This window comes from Triticum aestivum, chromosome 2B, assembly GCF_018294505.1.
Source record: "Triticum aestivum cultivar Chinese Spring chromosome 2B, IWGSC CS RefSeq v2.1, whole genome shotgun sequence".
Classification (NCBI taxonomy): domain Eukaryota; kingdom Viridiplantae; phylum Streptophyta; class Magnoliopsida; order Poales; family Poaceae; genus Triticum; species Triticum aestivum.
The window spans coordinates 220,833,275-220,854,145 of NC_057798.1; positions in this window are offsets into that span (position 1 = coordinate 220,833,275).

Sequence of the window (20,871 nt, forward strand, 5' to 3'; positions counted from 1 at the left end):
CGAGAGGCACGGTTATGCTTTCACGAGAGGCACGGCCGTGCCTCTCGGAAACGGAAAAAACGCATTTTTTGTTTTTCTTTCTTTCGCGAGAGGCATGTGTTGAAAGGATCGATATAGTTGACTAGAGGGGGGTGAATAGGCAACTAACAATTTTTAGCTTTTCTTTACCAAATTAAACTTTGCATCAAAGTAGGTTGTCTAGATATGCAACTAGGTGCGCAACCTATATGATGCAACAACAATAAGCACACAAGCAAGCGAAGGATAGAACACAATATAACTTGCACAAGTAAAGGTAAGAGATAACCAAGAGTGGAATCGATGGAGACGAGGATGTGTTACCGAAATTCCTTCCCTTTGAGGGGAAGTACGTCTCCGTTGGAGCGGTGTGGAGGCACAATGCTCCCCAAGAAGCCACTAGGGCCACCGTATTCTCCTCACGCCCTCACACAATGCGAGATGTCGTGATTCCACTATTGGTGCCCTTCAACGGAGATAGTTTGGCCAAGAGTACTCTGTCAGAATTTCCTCGTTGTCTGCTTCCCGCTCGAGCCGGACATAGTTCAGCCAAGAGTCTCCTGACAGAGAGAGAGAGACCTTAATGAGTCCAGCATGTCGCCGAAGGGCGAGTGCTGAAAGATATCCGCAACGGTGAACTCCATTACCGGAGCCCAATCGGATTCGATGGGCCCGGGTGCGTACGGTCTGGAACCTACAGCTGGACACCAGTCCGGGGGTCCAGTGACACAGACTTCCTTGGAGGTCGAGTCTGTGTTCGGCTCTACCGCCGATGAGTATGCGGCCTCCGGAGCGGGGTCCATCCACCCTTCCTCGGACGACACGATATGCCCCGGATTTAGGTCCGGAGCTATTGCAGGTGCGATATCCCGAACATTGTCTAACAGCAGATCTAAGTCGTGCTCGTCGTGACGGTTCGGCGCTCCTGGCGTAGGCCTAAATACATCGAAGATCAATTCTCGCGGATATCGGCCGTATAGTTCAAGTTTCCGAACCTGGCCTGATGGCTAGGGGCGTAGCTATCGATCTGCTCCAGATGGCCAAGCGAATTGGCCCGCAGTGCGAAGCTGCCAAACACGAAGATCTGTCCGGGGAGAAAAGTCTCACCCTGGACCGTGTTGTTGTTGATGGTCGAAGGAACCATCGAGCCTTGCTGCGACGACACAAAGGAACTCTCAATGAAAGCACCAATGTCGGTGTCAAAACCGACAGATCTCGGGTAGGGGTTCCCGAACTGTGCGTCTAAGGTTAATGGTAATAGGAGGCAGGGAACACGATGTTTCACCCAGGTTCGGGCCCTCTCGATGGAGGTAATACCCTACTTCCTGCTTGATTGATCTTGATGATATGAGTATTACAAGAGTTAATCTACCACGAGATCGTAGAGGCTAAACCCTAGGAGCTAGCCTATGATTATGATTGTTCTTCTCCTACGGACTAAACCCTCCGGTTTATATAGACACCGGAGGAGGTTAGGGTTACACAGAGTCGGTTACAAAGAAGGAGATCTAATATCCGAATCGCCAAGCTTGCCTTCCACGCAAAGGAGAGTCCCATCCGGACACGGGATGAAGTCTTGAGTCTTGTATCTTCATAGTCCAACAATCCGGCTAAAGTATATAGTCCGGCTGTCCGGATACCCCCTTATCCAGGACTCCCTCAGAGGCGGCGACCGAACCTTTACAAACAAGGTTGGGGCAATCTCCACAACTTAATTGAAGGCTCCCAACGACACCACGAAGCTTCGCCACAATGGACTATGACTCCGCGGTGACCTCAACTGTCTAGGGTGCTCAAACACCCAAGAGTAACAAGATCCGCAGGGGATTAGTGGGGGGAATCAAATTTCTCTTGGCGGAAGTGTAGATCGAGGCCTTCTCAACCAATCCCTAGAGAATCAACAAGTTTGATTGGCTAGGGAGAGAGATCGGGTGAAAATGGAGCTTAGAACATCAATGGAGCTTGGGGATGGAAGAGGTTGTCAACTCAGAGAAGAAGACACCCCTTTTATAGTGGAAGAACAAATCCAACCGTTATCCACCAACTCAGCTTGCGACGCGCGATACTACCGCACCATACAAGCGGTACTACAGCACGGGCCTACGGTACTACCGCTGGCACGGCAGGGGCCGGGACTAGACCTGCTGTGCTAAGACAGGGAGCGGTAGAACCGCTGGCGCGGTACTACCGCGCCCCCTTGCGGTACTACCGCAAGGCAGGGATAGTCAAGCCAGAGAAGGCACGGACATAAAAAATTACATCTGTGACTACTTCCGCTGAGTTCAGGTCTATGCAAAAATCCGACACGGTACTACCACAAGCCTGGCGCGGTACTACCGTGTAGGGCGTGGATGTAAAAAATTACATCCGCCCCTACTTCCGCTCGTATTGTTGTGCCTGACCAGAGCTCACAGTACTACCGTGTAGGGCGCGGATGTAAAAAATTACATCCGCCCCTACTACCGCTTGAGCAACTGAACCTGGTCTGAGGCCACGGTAACTACCGTTCCCAAAGAGCGGTACTACCGTGCAGGAGCCCGGTACTACCGCAGGTGCCAGTGGTAGTACCGCTCTGGGGAGCAGTACTACCATCTGTCTCAGTTCAGCAACAATGGGAGTCCTTCATTTTGCCTAGACATGGAAATACGGAGGATGCTCCAAAGAGCCAAAGGAAAGGTGGTGCAAAAGGAACATCTGTATGTGAGATTCCACCCAAACCTTTCCAATGCGGCCCCCCTCTTAATAGTACGGCTTTCCTACGACTCAAATCCACCGAAAAGAAACATAGAGAAACATCGTCTTCAAGTCTTCGAGGGGCACCGAATCGCCTTGCGTTTAGACATGATATATCTGAAATGCTCAATGCACACGATTAGTCCGCAAAAGCATTGTCATCAATCACCAAAACTACTAAGGGATAAATATACCCTTACAATCTCCCCCTTTTTGATGGATTGATGACAATACGGGATTTGCTCATATGGATATAAAATGAAGCAACGGCAAACCCACCATCTATAAAATATAGATGGGCTCCCCTAGATGTGTGCACTCTAGAGATGTGCTTTGGACTGCACGACACACGTACTGGGATCAACACTCCCCCTATATTTTATAGACAAGGAATCTCTTGCAACAAAATAACTAACACTAAGCAAGTAGGTAAGATGATGGATATAACTAAGTAAGGAAGACAATAAGATACGCTAGAGTGCATATGTCTTACACCATATGATAGATAACTTGGTCTTACAAGCAAAAACCAAACCAAAGCAAACGAGGTTCAACAGACCGAAGGCAAAGCGACAAGCGAAACACACGACACAAGACGCGCAAATCCTACACTTTCTCCCCATTTGGCATGGAGACACCAAAAAGGCAGAGAGGACACCTACGACACAGGTGGTAGCTCAGGCTGAGAACGACTCCTCGTCGGACTCGGTAGCGGGAATAGGCTCCTCCTCTGACTTCGTCCACTGATACCCCCGCTTGGCTATCCAGGCAGCCTCCGGAGTGATGGCTTCCTCTGAGCCACTGGTGATAATCTCGCCAAAGGTCCTCAATATCTTCTTATCGCGCTGGCGACTCTTCTTGGAGTCAACATGGGCCCTGTACTGCCCCTAGGTCTGCATGCAGAACAGCTTCTTCATCTTCGTCTTCAGCTTCTTAGCCGAAGAGGGCTCAGTAGAGGGGGGAGTGTATCCATCAGAATTGTCCTCATCAGCTTCCTCCTCCTCGATCTCATCCTCATCCACATCCATCGTGGCAGCCTCGGCCTCAGCACTGGTGGTGGTGTTAGCCCATTGGCTCTTGATGCGGAGCTTGATGGGCTCATGAAGAATCCAGCCGGGGGCAACGAACTCATCATCGGGATAGAGCTTCTCCCAAGTCTTGGTGATCAAGAGAAATAGGTAAGGCCCATAGATGGGGACCTTACGGTTGAACACCGCAAACTGAAGCTCGCACCACATGATATGTGAGACATCAAGTGGTTGTGTCTGAGCCTGACGCGCCTCCTCACAAATGAGCATCATATCCACAAGATAGGCATGCACCTTGTCACCGATGCGCGGGAAGAAGGAGTTGCGGAAGATCTGATGCATGATGTCAAGGAAGGAGTTCAGCACCCACACCTTCTTCTTACTAGCAAGCGTCTTCTCAACAAGGAGGGGCTGGAGCTTGTTCTTGTTAGCTGACTCAGAGTTGGCATGAGGGCAAACTCCAAAGGGCGTGTCGAGCCCCTCATCAGGAACCTGAAGCAAATCCATGAAGTCCTTCCACTTAGTAGTCAACTGTTGACCATTGGTCATCCATGTCATGGTCCTCGGTGAAGGGGAACGTAGTAATTCCAAAAAAATTCCTACGCACACGCAAGATCATGGTGATGCATAGCAACGAGAGGGGAGAGTAATGTCCACATACCCTCGTAGACCGTAAGCGGAAGCGTTGTGACAACGCGGTTGATGTAGTCGTACGTCTTCACGATCCGACCGATCCAAGTACCGAACGTACGGCACCTCCGAGTTCAGCACACGTTCAGCTCGATGACGATCCCCGGACTCCGATCCAGCAAAGTGTCGGGGATGAGTTCCGTCAGCACGATGGCGTGGTGACGATGATGATGTTCTACCGGCGCAGGGCTTCGCCTAAACTCCACGACGATATGACCGAGGTGGAATATGATGGAGGGGGGCACCGCACACGGCTAAGGAACGATCACGTAGATCAACTTGTGTGTTGTTGTTCTAGAGGTGCCCCCCTGCCCCCGTATATAAAGGAGCCAGGGGGAGGGGTTCGGCCGGCCAGGAGGGGCGCGCCAGGAGGAGTCCTCCTCCCACCGGGAGTAGGACTCCCCCCTTCCTTGTTGGAGTAGGTGAGAAGGAAAGAGGGGGAGAGGAGGAAGGAAAAGGGGGCTGCACCCCTTGTCCAATTGGGACCAGAGGGGGGCTGCGCGCCTCCTTCCTTTCGGTCTCTCTCCTCTATTCCCGTATGACATAATAAGGCCCATATACTCCCCGGCGAATTCCCGTAACTCTCCGGTACTCCGAAAAATACCCGAATCACTCGGAACCTTTCCGATGTCCGAATATAGTCGTCCAATATATCGATCTTTACGTCTCGACCATTTTGAGACTCCTCGTCATGTCCCCGATCTCATCCGGGACTCCTAACTCCTTTGGTACATCAAAACTCATAAACTCATAATATAACTGTCATCGAAACCTTAAGCGTGCGGACCCTACGGGTTCGAGAACTATGTAGACATGACCGAGAACCGTTTCCGGTCAATAACCAATAGCGGAACCTGGATGCTCATATTGGCTCCTACATATTCTACGAAGATCTTTATCGGTCAAACCGCATAACAACATACGTTGTTCCCTTTGTCATCGGTATGTTACTTGCCCGAGATTCGATCGTCGGTATCCAATACCTAGTTCAATCTCGTTACCGGCAAGTCTCTTTACTCGTTATGTAATGCATCATTCCGTAACTAACTCATTAGCTACATTGCTTGCAAGGCTTATAGTGACGTGCATTACCGAGAGGGCCCAGAGATACCTCTCCGACAATCGGAGTGACAAATCCTAATCTCGAAATACGCCAACCCAACATGTACCTTCGGAAACACCTGTAGAGCTCCTTTATAATCACCCAGTTACGTTGTGACGTTTGGTAGCACACAAAGTGTTCCTCCGGTAAACGGGAGTTGCATAATCTCATAGTCATAGGAACATGTATAAGTCATGAAAAAAGCAATAGCAACATACTAAACGATCAAGTGCTAAGCCAACGGAATGGGTCAAGTCAATCACATCATTCTTCTAATGATGTGATCCCGTTAATCAAATGACAACTCATGTCTATGGTTAGGAAACTTAACCATATTTGATTAACGAGCTAGTCAAGTAGAGGTATACTAGTGACACTATGTTTGTCTATGTATTCACACATGTATTATGTTTCCGGTTAATACAATTCTAGCATGAATAATAAACATTTATCATGAAATAAGGAAATAAATAATAACTTTATTATTGCCTCTAGGGCATATTTCCTTCACTCGGCTCATCAGAGTGGAAGTGGACCAAAGCAAAGAACTGAGCCACAATGTCTGGGTCAAAGTCCAGGTGAAAGGTAAGCATGTGCTCAATGCCAAACTGCTCCACTAGGTCCAAAGCCTCACCAAAATATTCATGGTGCTTATCCTGCCTCATGTGATTCATGTCAATCCAATGCACGTCCACGTAGATGTTCTGCTTGGCCTTGATCACATCCAGATAGATGAGGTTCTACTGCTTGGTCCAGAATAGATCATTCCCTCTGAAGTTGGCACGGGGATTCACATAGGGGTTGATCTTCCTTCAAACAGTGAACTCAGCCAGAGGTATCTCATCCATGCCCATGGTGGGCTCCTTGTGCTTGGTGGCGGTGTGCTTGGTTCTGCGTTGGGAGGCATTGGAGCCCTCTGGAGCTTCATCTTGGTTGCGCAGGCGCTTCGAGCCCGTGTCACGGCTGGGATTCGAGTGACGAACATTGGAACCGGAGCCACCACCTAAGACACACAACACAAGAACGCGCAAAAGAAGCAAGAAGGATCAATGCAAAGGCCACAGCAAAACAAATGAAACAAGTAGAAATCATATTGGGTAGTTGCCACTAGGAAGGTTTGAAGTCAGCGGTAGTAACGCTTCAAGGTACGGAAGTAAAAATTTACTGCCGCTCTAGCCGCGGTAGTACTGTGCCGGGACGGCACGGTAGTACCGCATCTGGAGCGGAAGTAAAATTTTACTTCCGCGTCGCGCACGGTAGTACCTCCCTGGGGGAGCGGTAGTACCATACGAGGCGAACGCGGCAGGAGCGGTAGTACCGCATGGAAGGTGCGGTAGTACCGCTCGAGTTCAGATCCACATGATCTCAGATCCAAAACGCCGCAACAAAGGAGCGGTACTATGGTTGATAAAACCTACCGAGTAACAACGATCCAAATAGCATCTCTACTGCAAAACGACTCTTCTATACCCTAGTCTTGCAAGAATTTGGCCTAAAATCTCAAGAACACAAGCATCTCCCCAAAAACCTAGAGACAAGACAACGAAGCAAAAAGCGAGGGATTTGGGGAAAAACCTTGGTCCATGGCAAGAGGTCAAGGTGGGGAACGAACCCACCGGTCGGAATCCGAGGAGGGCAGCCGGAGAAGGAGATCCGGCGAGGTCCTCCGACGCCGTTCTTGGGCAGGAGAGAGAGAGAGACGACATGGGGAAAAGTAGTTGACTGGGTATGTGGGAGTTAGAACTCCCTGATACGTCTCCATCGTATCTACTTTTCCAAACACCGTTGCCCTTGTTTTGGACTCTAACTAGCATGATTTGAATGGAACTAACCTGGACTGACGTTGTTTTCAGCAGAATTGCCATGGTGTTATTTTTGTGCAGAAATAAAAGTTCTCGGAATGACCTGAAACTCCACGGAGAATATTTTTGTAATTAATAAAAATACTGGCGAAAGAATCAAGGCCAAGGGGCCCACACCCTGTCCACGAGGGTGGGGGCGCGCCCCCCTGCCTCGTGGGTCCCCTGGTGCTCCACCGACCTCAACTCCAACTCCATATATTTACGTTCGGGGAGAAAAAAATCAGAGAGAAGGATTCATCGCGTTTTACGATATGGAGCCGCTGTCAAGCCCTAATCTCTCTAGGGAGGGCTGATCTGGAGTCTGTTCGGGGCTCTGGAGAGGGGAATCCGTCGTCATCATCATCATCAACCATCCTCCATCACCAATTTCATGATGCTCACCGCCGTGCGTGAGTAATTCCATCGTAGGCTTGCTGGGCGGTGATGGGTTGGATGAGATTTACCATGTAATCGAGTTAGTTTTGTTAGGGTTTGATCCCTAGTATCCACTATGTTCTAAGATTGATGTTGCTATGACTTTGCTATGCTTAATGCTTGTCACTAGGACCCAACTGCCATGATTTCAGATCTAAACCTATTATGTTTTCATGAATAGATGTGAGTTCTTGATCCTATCTTGCAAATCTATAGTCACCTACTATGTGTTATGATCCGGCAACACCGAAGTGACAATAATCGGGACCACTTCCGGTGATGACCGTAGTTGAGGAGTTCATGTATTCACTAAGTGTTAATACTTTGGTCCGGTACTCTATTAAAAGGAGGCCTTAATATCCCCTAGTTTACAATAGGACCCCGCTGCCACGAAAGGGTAGGACAAAAGATGTCATGCAAGTTCTTTTCCATAAGCACGTATGACTATATTCGGAATACATGCCTACATTACATTGATGAACTGGAGCTAGTTCTGTGTCACCCTATGTTATAACTATTGCATGAGGAATCGCATCCGACATAATTATCCATCACTGATCCAATGCCTATGAGCTTTTCACATATTGATCTTGCTTAGTTACTTTACCGTTGCCACTGTTACAATTACTACAAAACTGCTACTGTTACTTTTACTACCATTACCATTACTTCCATACTACTTTGCTACTAAATACTTTGTTGTAGATATTAAGTTATCCAAGTGTGGTTGAATTGAAAAATCAACTGCTAATACTTGAGAATATTCTTTGGCTCCCCTTGTGTCGAATCAATAAATTTGGGTTGAATACTCTACCATCGAAAACTGTTGCGACCCCCTATACTTGTGGGTTATCAAGACTATTTTCTGGCACCGTTGCCGGGGAGCATAGCTCTATTCTTTGAGTCACTTGGGATTTATATCTGCTAATCACTATGAAGAACTTGAAATACGAAAGAACTAAGATTTTTCCCTCAACTACGAGGGGAGGTAAGGAACTGCCATCTAGCTCTGCACTTGATTCTCCTTCTATTTTGAGTAAACTTGAGACACCTAAACCTGCTTCTGCTATTAATTCTGATATGTCGCATGTTATTGATGATGCCACTTCTGCTATGCATGATGCTTATGATGAAACTACTTCTATGCTTGACACTACTGTGCCATTAGGTGAATTTCTTGATGAACAACTTGCTAGGGCTAGAGAGAATGAAATTATTGAAACTGATAATATTGATGAAAGTGATTATGAGGATTCTCCCCCTAAATATGAATTGCCTATTGTGCCTGGGGGTTATGTTATGGATGAAGAAACTGCTAGAGATTTTCTTGCTTGCAATGATAGATCTGATCTTCAGAAATTATTAGCTAAGCTTAAAGAAAAGTCTGTGAATGCTAGAATGAAATATGACCCTGCTTTTGCTACTTCATCTATCTGTGTTACTGATAAAGATTATGATTTCTCTGTCGATCCTGAGATAATTACTTTGGTTGAATCTGATCCTTTTTATGGCTATGAATCTGAAACTGTTGTGGCACATCTTACTAAGTTAAATGATATAGCAACCCTACTCACTAATGATGAGAAAACTCGTTACTACTATATCCTTAAGCTATTAAAGGGAGATGCTAAAACATGGTTTAATTCTCTTGATCATGGTTGTGTGCGTAGTCTCCAGGATATGATTTATTACTTCTCTGCTAAGTATTTCCCCGCTCATAAGAAACAAGCTGCCTTAAGGGAAATATATAATTTTGTGCAAATTGAAGAAGAGAGTCTCCCACAAGCTCGGGGGAGGCTTCTCCAATTACTTAATGCTTTGCCTGATCATCCTCTCAAGAAAAATAAAATACTTGATATCTTGTATAATGGACTAACCAATGCTTCCAGAGACCACCTGGATAGTTGTGCTGGTTGTGTTTTCAGGGAAAGAACTGTTGATCATGCTGAATTGTTATTGAATAATATGTTGACTAATGAAAACAATTGGACACTTCCTGAACCAACTCCTAAGCCAACTCCGAAGAAAAGGGGTATTCTATTTCTCAGTCCTGAAGATATGCAAGAGGCAAAGAAATCTATGAAAGAAAAGGGTATTAAAGCTGAAGATGTTAAGAATTTACCTCCTGTTGAAGAAATACATGACCTTAATTTACCACCTATTGAAGAAATACATGGTCTTGATAACCTGACATAGGTAGTAAAGGTAAATTCTCTCTATAGTCATGATAAAGTTGAAATCTCGTCTACTAAGTTTGCTAGCCAATGCTTGGATGAGTTTGATGACTTTATGGCTAAACAAGAAAACTTCAATGCTTATGTTGGTAGACAATTGAAATGCAATGCTTATACGATTGAACACTTGAGTGATTATATGTCTAGAGTTAAAGGTGAACTTAAACTCGTTAGTAAACATGCTTCTATGGTTACCACTCAAGTAGAACAAGTGCTTAAAGCTCAAAATGATTTGCTCGATGAATTAAATAATAAGAATAATGATAATGATGTTAGAGTTATGACTAGAGGAGGTAAAATGACTAAGGAACATTTGTATCCTGAGGGCCACCCTAAGAGAATTGAACAAGATTCTCAGAGAACTAATGTTGATGCACCTAGTCCTTCTAAAAAGAACAAAAAGAAAAATGATAGAACTTCGCATGCTTCTAGTGAACCTGTTGTTGACACACCTGAGAATCCCAATGATATTTCTATTTCTGATGCTGAAACACAATCTGGTGATGAACATGAACCTAGTGATAATGTTAATGATGATGTTCATGTTGATGCTCAACCTAGCAATAACAATGATGTAGAGATTGAACCTGCTGTTGATCTTGATAACCCACAATCAAAGAATCAACATTATGATAAGAGAGACTTTGTTGCTAGGAAGCACGGTAATGAAAGAGAACCATGGGTTCAGAAACCCATGCCTTTTCCTCCCAAACCATCCAAGAAGAAGGATGATGAGGATTTTGAGCCCTTTTCTGAAATGATTAGACCTATCTTTTTGCGTATGCGTTTGACTGATATGCTTAAAATGAATCCTTATGCTAAGTACATGAAAGATATTGTTACAAATAAAAGAAAGATACCGGAAGCTGAAATTTCCACCATGCTTGCTAATTATGCTTTTAAGGGTGGAATACCAAAGAAACTAGGGGATCCAGGAGTACCAACTATACCATGTTCCATTAAAGAAACTATGTTAAAACTACTTTATGTGATCTTGGAGCCGGTGTTAGTGTTATGCCTCTCTCTTTATATCGTAGACTTGAATTGAATAAGTTGACACCTACTGAAATATCTTTGCAAATGGCCGATAAATTTACCGATATACCTGTCGGTATTTGTGAGGATGTGACTGTTGTGGTTGCAAATGTTACTATTTTAACGGACTTTGTTATTCTTGATATTTTCGAGGACGATACTATGTCAATTATCCTTGGTAGACCCTTTTTGAATACTGCAGGGGCTGTTATTGATTGCAACAAAGGCAATGTCAATGGTATGAGCATATGAAAGATCGTGGATGTCGCCTAGAGGGGGGGTGAATAGGTGCTTTTAAAATAATTATGGTTTAGGCTTGAACAAATGCGGAATAAACCTAGCGATTAATTTGTCAAGCACAAAACCTACAAAAACTAGGCTCACCTATGTGCACCAACAACTTATACTAAGCAAGATAAACAACTAAGTGATAGCAAGATATATGACAAGAAACAATATGGCTATCACAAAGTAAAGTGCATAAGTAAAGGGCTCAGGTAAGAGATAACCGAGGTACGCGGAGACGATGATGTATCACGAAGTTCACACCCTTGCGGATGCTAATCTCCGTTTGGAGCTGTGTGGAGGCACAATGCTCCCCAAGAAGCCACTAGGGCCACCGTAATCTCCTCACGCCCTCACATAATGCAAGATATCGTGATTCCACTAAGGGACCCTTGAGGGCGCTCACCGAACCCGTACAAATGGCAACCCTTGGGGGCGGTCACCGAACCTGTACACTTTGGCAACCCTTGGGGGCGGTCACCGGTACCCGTCAAATTGCTTAGGGCGGTCTCCACAACCTAATTGGAGACCCCGACGCTTGCCCGGAGCTTTACACCACAATGATTGAGCTCTGAACACCACCAACCGTCTAGGGCTCCCAAGCACCCAAGAGGAACAAGCTCAAGGGTGCCAAGCACCGAAGAGAAATAAGTTTCTCAACTTGTAACTTCCACGTATCACCATGGAGAACTCAAACCGATGCACCAAATGCAATGGCAAGGGCACACGGAGTGCCCAAGTCCTTCTCTCCCAAATTCTACCGAAGCAACTAATGCTAGGGAGGAAAATGAGAGGAAGGACAGGAAGGAGAACACCAAGAACTCCAAGATCTAGATCCAAGGGGTTCCCCTCACAAAGAGGAGAAAGTGATTGGTGGAAATGTGGATCTAGATCTTTTCTATCTTTCCACCCCAAAACTAGCAAGAATCCATGGATGGATTGAGAGATATCAAGCTCGAAGAAGGTCAACAATGGGGGAAGAACACGAGCTCAAAGGATAAGGACCATTGGGGAAGAAGACCCCCTTTTATAGGTGACGAAAAAATCCAACCGTTATCCTCACAGCCCGCACAGAGCGGTACTACCGCTCCAAGGAGTGGTACTACCGCTAGGGCGGAAGAAGCCCTTTAAAAAACAACAACGAAGAGGCAAAAGGCCAGTAGAACCACTAGAGCGGTACTACCGCTAGGGATCGCGGTACTACCGCAAAGGGTAGCGGTACTACTGCTTGCAAGCGGTACTAAAAAATACATCTATGCCTACCACCGCTGGACCTATGACGAGTTTTTGGTCCGGAGAGGTACTACCGCTGTAGTAGCCGCGGTAGTACCACTCTGGAGCGGTAGTAAAAAATTACATCCGCTCTTGTCCGCGGTAATACCGCTGCAGCCTTTTCAGAACACCAAAACTGCCACAACTTTTGGAAACGGACTCCGATTTCGATGAAATCAAGTTTGTTGGAAAGCTAGCGACAAGGGCTAACACAATCTTGAAAGAAATATCAATAAGAAGCAAATTAGAAAAGGCCCAAGATAAAATGGTGAGAACCCTTCCTCGAATAAGACCGGTAAACCTCCAACACCGAAAAGACAATAGAAGAGGCATATGAAATCCGATTTCGAAGTACTAGAGCTTGTCACGAAGATAACCACAAGCTCTAAAACCTCAATATAAAATACAAATAAGAATCAAGAAAGATGATGCAAGGATGCAAAGGTTTGAGTTCTCGACGAACGATATGATCAAGCTACTCACTTGAGAGCCCCCCTTGATAGTACGTTTATCGATCCTATAACCCGGTCTCCAAACTATCACCATGAGACCGGTAAAATATAAAACCTATCAAGGGCAAACCTTTGCCTTGCACTAAGTCCACTTGAGCTAGATGATGACGATCTTGACTCCCTCAAGTTGGTCCACCTTTCTTGATTGCGTTCGCTCGATGAAGACTAGTTGATTGCTCCCCCATACTCCACTATGGGTGAGCCACTCTTTGGAACATCTTCACAAGTCCATTGATACCATAATGGATGGCAATCTTCAAGCACTTGATCTTTTCGTGATTCTCCACTTGAACTTGCACATGACAATCTTGATGACAGTCACCACTTGATGTCATCCTCTCCATGGGTTGAGTGATATCTTCCTCTTGACGCATGCCCATGAACACGTACCTAACCCCACATAGACCATGGGTTAGTACGCAAAGCACAATGGACAATGCTTACAATACCATGGGATCACTTGATCCCTCTTGGTACAGCTTCTACGCTTTTTGAGTTGATAACTTGATTCACTCTTGACTTAGTCTTGATCAACCTTGAATCTTTCCAACGCTCTTCATTTGGATGATGTCTTGAAGTTAAACATGAATGATCACACAATCTTCTTCTTCAAGACATGCTTGCAATAAGCTCAACACTCACATGACCAATCTTTGGATAATTCCTTAATAGCACCTTGGTCAACTCATAAACTCCTTGAAACCAACACATGGACTTCAAGAAAAGCCTATGGACAAATCCTTCAAATATAACTCAAGACAACCATTAGTCCATAGGGATTGTCATCAATTACCAAAACCAAACATGGGGGCACCACATGTTCTTTCAATCTCCCCCATCTCTACTCCTAATGCAGCAGTTGGTAGTCTCCGCCGGTCAATTTTCGTCCCACCAACTATGGTTAATTTTCGTCCTCATCCCACCTCGCGCTACCATCGATTCCCCCCGTTCCTCCCTCGAAAGCTACAAGAAAAACGGCCTGCTGCCACAGACCCCTTGTGAAACAGTATGGAAAACGCACAAAAAATCATCCTAAAAAAATCTACGACAATTAACCTACGAAAATTAACCAAATGTCCCAGTAGTAGACCTCGTACCCGATTCGTCGTCCCCTCGTTGCACTTGCCCCTCGCCGTCATTCAACCCTATCATCTCTACCTACACCGCCGCTCAGCCCCTTCGCTGCCGCTAGCCGAATTCAACGCCGCTCAACCCCTCCGCCGCCGCCAGCCGCGTTCAAAGCCAGGACAGGATGATCCCCAGGTGCCGTCGAGGGGCCCTGATCTCGGTCCGCCAGAACCCGTATGATCCGGCGATGATCATACGGATCTGCGGCCGATCCCGTATGATTGTCAGGACCGGCTTCACCGTCTCAGGTTGGCCGCATTTGTTTGTTGCACTTAACCCTTACAAGTATCACTTACAAATCTGAGTGTTAACCCTCACAAAACTGTTTACAATTTTGGGGACATGTGGATACATCTTTTTGACGCATCTTCAGGTTGGCCGCGTTTCTTTGACTCTCGTTGCAAGCGTAATCTGCACATAACTGACGTATATAAACAGCTGGAACTTAATCAGCAGGTTTTGGTGTCAGCACATAAGTAACACCCACCTTTGGATTTGCAGGTGTTGAGTCATCTCGGTGCTGGGGTCATAATAAACAGTAGCATTCAACATCATCAGCAGAAAGTAATGCCAGAAACAAGAGGTAGGAAGGACAGAATTATAAGCTCGGATTTGCAGGTGTTGAGTCATCTCGGTGCCGGGGTCATCATAAGCAGCAGCATTAAACATCATCAGCAGAAAGTAGTGACAGAAACAAGAGGTAGGAAGTACACAATTGTAAGTTCCATCCGCACATAAGTAGAATCATAAACAACAGAATTTTGTCATGTGAGAAATGAACCATAGCATAAACAGCAGAATCTTGTCATGTGAATACTGTTGAAATGAGTAGAGATGTTTTACCTATATTGTACACTGCATAAGGTCCGACCCCCGGCAAATAACTCCAGCCGACTGAGAAGGCAACATGTTTGGCTGCGAGGATTTTATAAATAGCATTAGGCTAGCACTAGAGTGTGATACCAAATGTTACTGTGACATAGATTCAGTTGCTAGCTGATAACATTTTCAAAAGGTGTTTGATTATTAGATTGGTAACAACCAAATTATTTATCCTAGAATGCTCAATTTATTTCAAGGGAGAAGTCAACAGAGAGCACTTACATAGGTTCCATTGTTTGCAGGTGTTGATTCATCTCGGTGCCAGGGTCATCATTAACAGCAGCAGTCAACATCATCACCCGAAAGAAGTAACAGAAACAAGAGGTACGAAGGACATAATTGTAAGATCCATCTGCACATAAGTGACACGCAGTTTAAATTCAAACAACATAATCTTTTATAAGCTCCAGATCAACACATGCAACTCTCACTTCATATATCAATACTACACACAAGCAAAAAGACAGGTCAATCACTTCATGAAGTCAAAGCTCTAAATGCAGTATGTCATTTTCTCTAAATTCTCAAGCAGACATTTTCATCTAAAGCCAAATTGGTGAAGATTTTCATACTGAAGTAAATTATCTTAAAATAAATACCTATGGTTGACACCTGCAAGTACTCGTAGATCAGATGCCGGCAGCAGGTAAAAATATTGAACTTCTTTTGGTTTCTTTGCTTGCTTTGGTGTATCATTGTATATCAAAGACATAAACAAAAATCACAAGTGCAAATAGAGATAACAGAGAGGAGAGCAGTATATCAAAGTCCACAGCACGGCGAGCAGCCGTGCCAGCTGCAGCTGCAACTCTGCCGCCGCATGATTCCGCGCCACATCGCTGCCTACCGCCAGCACCGCACCCGCATCAGCACGCCGCGCACAGGATCATTGCTCTACATGCATACATCGTCAATTTATCTTTTAATTTTATCAATTATATCGTAACTGAAGTGGACTTCAGTTATTATCCTATTGTGTCTGTTTTATGTTATTTTTACATGTGAAGTTATGTTTACATGACTCTAGAAAAATATTTCAAAATCCTGTGACAACGAACGGGATGAGACGTACTAATCATATCTCTACATATGAAGCTTATCATGCCTTATGTCTATATAATTCAAACAAAAATATTTTCAAAAGCCCGTGACAACGCACTGACCTATGATCCTACTCTTTAGAACTTGTTCCAAATTACCATCAAGAAGAGAGAACAACAGAGTTTGTGCCACTTCATAGATCGAGTCAGTCATATTTCAATTCAGGCAACCTAATAGAATTTGCTTGTGCCATAGACACCCAGACTTGATCGAGTCAGAGTTTGTGCCATAGACACGCAGTTTACATGCAAACAGCAGGATCATAAATGCCACTTACTTTAGGAGTTTGCAAGGTGGTGATTTACCTCGGTGCCGGGGTCATCAGAAGCAGCAACTCACAACGGTTATCGAGTTTCCAACTCACAGCAAATTCACCAACATTTAGTGACAGAAACAAGTGGAAGTTAGGACACATATGGAAAATAGATGATGTGTGGTTTCAATGCAAAAGTGAACATATGAAGTTTTGATTGCATTTACAAATACTTGAAATACCAAGTGGTCATCATTTGAATAGGTCCACAATCTTTAAAACAGTTCAAGATGACCATCATTTGAATAAACTGAATAAAAAATGTTGGTATGACTAAAAGAGTAAATACCAGAGTTTGTGCCATATCATAGATCCAGTCAGGCATTTATCACCTAGTTTACATGCAATTAATAGGATCATAATTGAAGTTGCTTGTAGTCATCTACTTTAACTGTACTGCCCTTACATAGGTGCTTATGGGTAATTCAAAAAGCAAGGCAGTTGAACCGCAACCAGAAGAAGACGTTACTACGGGTATGCTGCATTTTTATCATAAAGTGCTACTCTACCATTTCTGTGCATGTATGATATTGAGAAGCTACATGCATAAGTTTTGCAGGCCTTTCAAGCATGAAAAATGTTGAAGATAACAATGCAAGCATCATACCCGTATCTCAAAGTGACGATGAAACGAATGCTACGGTTCCAGGTATAATGCTTGTGTGATTTTGTTGTCGCATACATTGTCACCTGTATCATTGGCCTTGTATTCATCCTGGTTACAAATCTATAGAAGGGATGTGTCCGGTTGGAGAGCACAATGAGGCTTCGTTGTCGGCTCTGAGTACACTAACGGTGGATTGTTGCACAGTTGAATATGGTACTCACTCATCCGCATTTCATATGCCAAGAGTGTTAGCTGCATATATTTTCTCATATATATCATTGGTTATCTTTTCCTACTTGTTACATGTCTACAGAAGGATCAAGACCGCTACGGGTTGGAAATCATCGTGATGCTACGTTGTTGGCTTCGAGTAATCTAACTCTCGATTCTGGCTCTATTGGAGATATCACCTGGAAAGCTGTAGGCTGTGAACCTTCAAACGATGAGATAGATTGTGCGAAAAAGCTAAAAGGAAATTCCAACGTCCATACTAACGTGTTCGGTAGTGGATCCAACATCCATCAATTATTCTTTTTGCTTTATGGGCTTTGTAGTTATTACTTTTGACATGTTGTAGATGAAATCACTCGCATGGATTACGTTGAGAACACAAAGGAGCAGTTCAACGCACAAAGGCGTGCTGCTTATCAAAAGAAAAATGACCAGGATAATGTGTTGTTGCAAAAGGTTCATCAGCCCTCCTTGACAAATTCTGGTAATTTTTTTAACGTCAGTTAGCTGACTAATCTTTGCGGCATATAAATTTTTAAGCTAGTTTCTTATATGTGGTATGAATGTGATCTAGGTGAGTTGTAAATATAACCTTAATAATGTCTATGGCCTTTTTTATTCACTAACTCTCATAACTTTGATTCATCTTGAAGATCATAGGGAACTTAACAACGTGTGGAGGCGGGCATCTTATCGCATTAGCAAGTCAGAGGGTTTGAAAAAACAACAAGACGATAGCCACATTGTTCAACATCGTACCCTAGGTGATATCACGAATGTTCGTCAACCTGCTAATGCAATACAAGGTACATCAAGTACTCTTGGTATATCAAAGAGCAAGGTCAGCGTCCCCTTGGTATATCAAGTAAGATTACTGACCACGCAAGTTGATTCAGGTGTGGTGACTGACACCAAAGAGAACCCGCTAAAAACGGAAGAAGATCACAAAAGAGACCATAGAAATGCCCTGAGGAGAGTTTCTTATCGGCGGAATAAAGATCGGGATCTCCAAGATGATAAATTCCGGGACCTTAATTTTTCTGGTAAGATTTAAATGATCTAAAAATGATATTTAGCACCTTCAATTCATGTCTTAACCATTGAGTGTTGAGTATGTTTTATAAACCATGTTTTACCAGACAACCCAACTAGCTCCGACTATACAACATTGTCCCATAATGATTCATCATTTACTACTACAACGATGGTCTCATCTGGTCTGGTTAATGACAATGAGGAACAAGGTAATCAACTTGTGCGTAAGATGGCACCAAATGAGGTCAGATTATGTTTTACTCACTACATTATTTGTATGCCTTGAATGACACCAGGAGGTCGCATCAATGTCCTTGAAGAAATAAATCAAAAAACCGATGAAGAGCGCAAGAGAGATCATAGGAATGCACTGAGGAGAGCTTCTTATCATAGGAAAAAGGATTAGATAAAAGGAGATGAAAATGTGTAGCCACTACCTACATCAGGTAAAATATTACCTTTAGTATCACATTGACGTACAAAGATTTGCTAAGACATACCAACATATTCTTTTATCGACCACTAGGCACGAAGCATACCGTCAAGTCATTGATCTTAATGCACATGATTTATATTTGAGTACCAAAAGAATGTTCTAATATTCATTAGAAACTAAATCAGATTCTTGTAATGATGTTTTCACAAAAAATTTCATAAATCCACCTCTGATGATGGCACAAACTATACAGACTTCTTGCACAATGAAGCAACATTACCCCCTTCATCATTAGACGCGTCTGGTGTTACACATGACAATGACCGATCTAAGAGGGAGCAGAGAAACTCACGTAGCCGAGCATGTTATCAGAAGAAAAAGGATGAACTAACAGTTGACGACAGAGAATATCTGAATGAAAAGATACGAGGGAAGCGCGTGGAACGCCGCAAAAGCATGTCGGTGATTGAGAAGGGGCAGTCAAGTGCAGAAAGGAAGGCCAGCTATGCTAAAAGGAAAAACACCCCGTGCAAAGAATCCTTGCTCTCCCACGTCCAGACCTAGCAAACTTAACCTTAGAATGCCCCGCATCCTACTGCCGTGGAATAGCTCTCGGGTTGGGCGCCGAAGATGATTCATTGGATGGCGACCCTCCGCCAGTCATGCCAAATTACGGTGTTGGCACCAATGGTATGAAATGGTTTTGTCCGGTATTTATGCTCAGTGTCATCAACCCTTTTCTGACATGATGTTGTCTATTGTCGCATTCACCACAACTATAATGCAGACGACATCGATGTGTTCGAGACCCCGTCATGGGCGATGAACCGACACCATCCGACTTGATGGATGAGGAGTACTACATGTTTCGTGATCAAGGTATGGTCAACTTGGAACTTGGAAGTCGTGTAGCCTTATTGTAATTATAGTTATTTGTGAATATTGTTTTGAACATCATGTACCAATAAATGCCTATAGGATCTGATAATGACACAATTGAGGATGACGATGAAATGAGCATGTCGTCTGCTATACCTAGTAAAGTTGATCCATTAGACTTTGTCTACACAAACACCCCAGACAACACTCACATCCTGAAGCTCGACGCGAACTGCAAACACTGCAAGGCCAAAAAGTTTGTGTCTGAGACTAACGGGTTCTGCTGTCGCAATGGACAGATCGAACTTAAACAACCAGAACCAGTCCCAGAGCTTATGAGGCTATGGTCCAGCATGGATGCAGATTCTAGACATTTTCGGGAGAACATACGATTCTTCAACGGGCATTTCGCCTTCACAACCCTTGGCGTCAGCGTTGATGAGAACTACACAAACATGAAGTCTGGGGTGTACACATTCCGAGCACACGGCACCATCTACCACAATGTGCACTCGTTCGGCCCTAGCTCCCGCCCAGAACATCTTCAGTTATACTTCTATGATGACGACCCAACCATAACTCATCGTCAGGCGGCCACCAAGCAATTAGACCAGGATGTCGTGAAGACGTTAGTAGACATACTCAAAGAAAACCCTTACTCCCAGCAATTTAGGAGTTTGGGTGCACACAAGGACAACCTCGATGATTATAGGATAGACCTAAACACCAATAAGAGGCTTGACCAAAGAAGATATAATAGACCATTGTCATCAGAGATCGCTGCAATCTGGGTTGAGGGCAACGACCTAGCAAAAAGGTTTGACCGGAGGATAACACTTTGTGGTAACAACAACGAAAGGCATAGTATACGTGTGACCTCCGGGGCATATGACCCGTTGTCTTATCCCCTATTCTATCCAAGGGGGGAACTAGGTTGGCATCCGAAGCTACCTAAACGCAATGTTCCTTGGGAGGTTGTACTACATCCTCAACTGGTCCATGATAATGATGAGGACGCAGGTATGCCTTAAGCGTCCCATTTTGTTTCTAATAATATAATATTTCTAGAATATA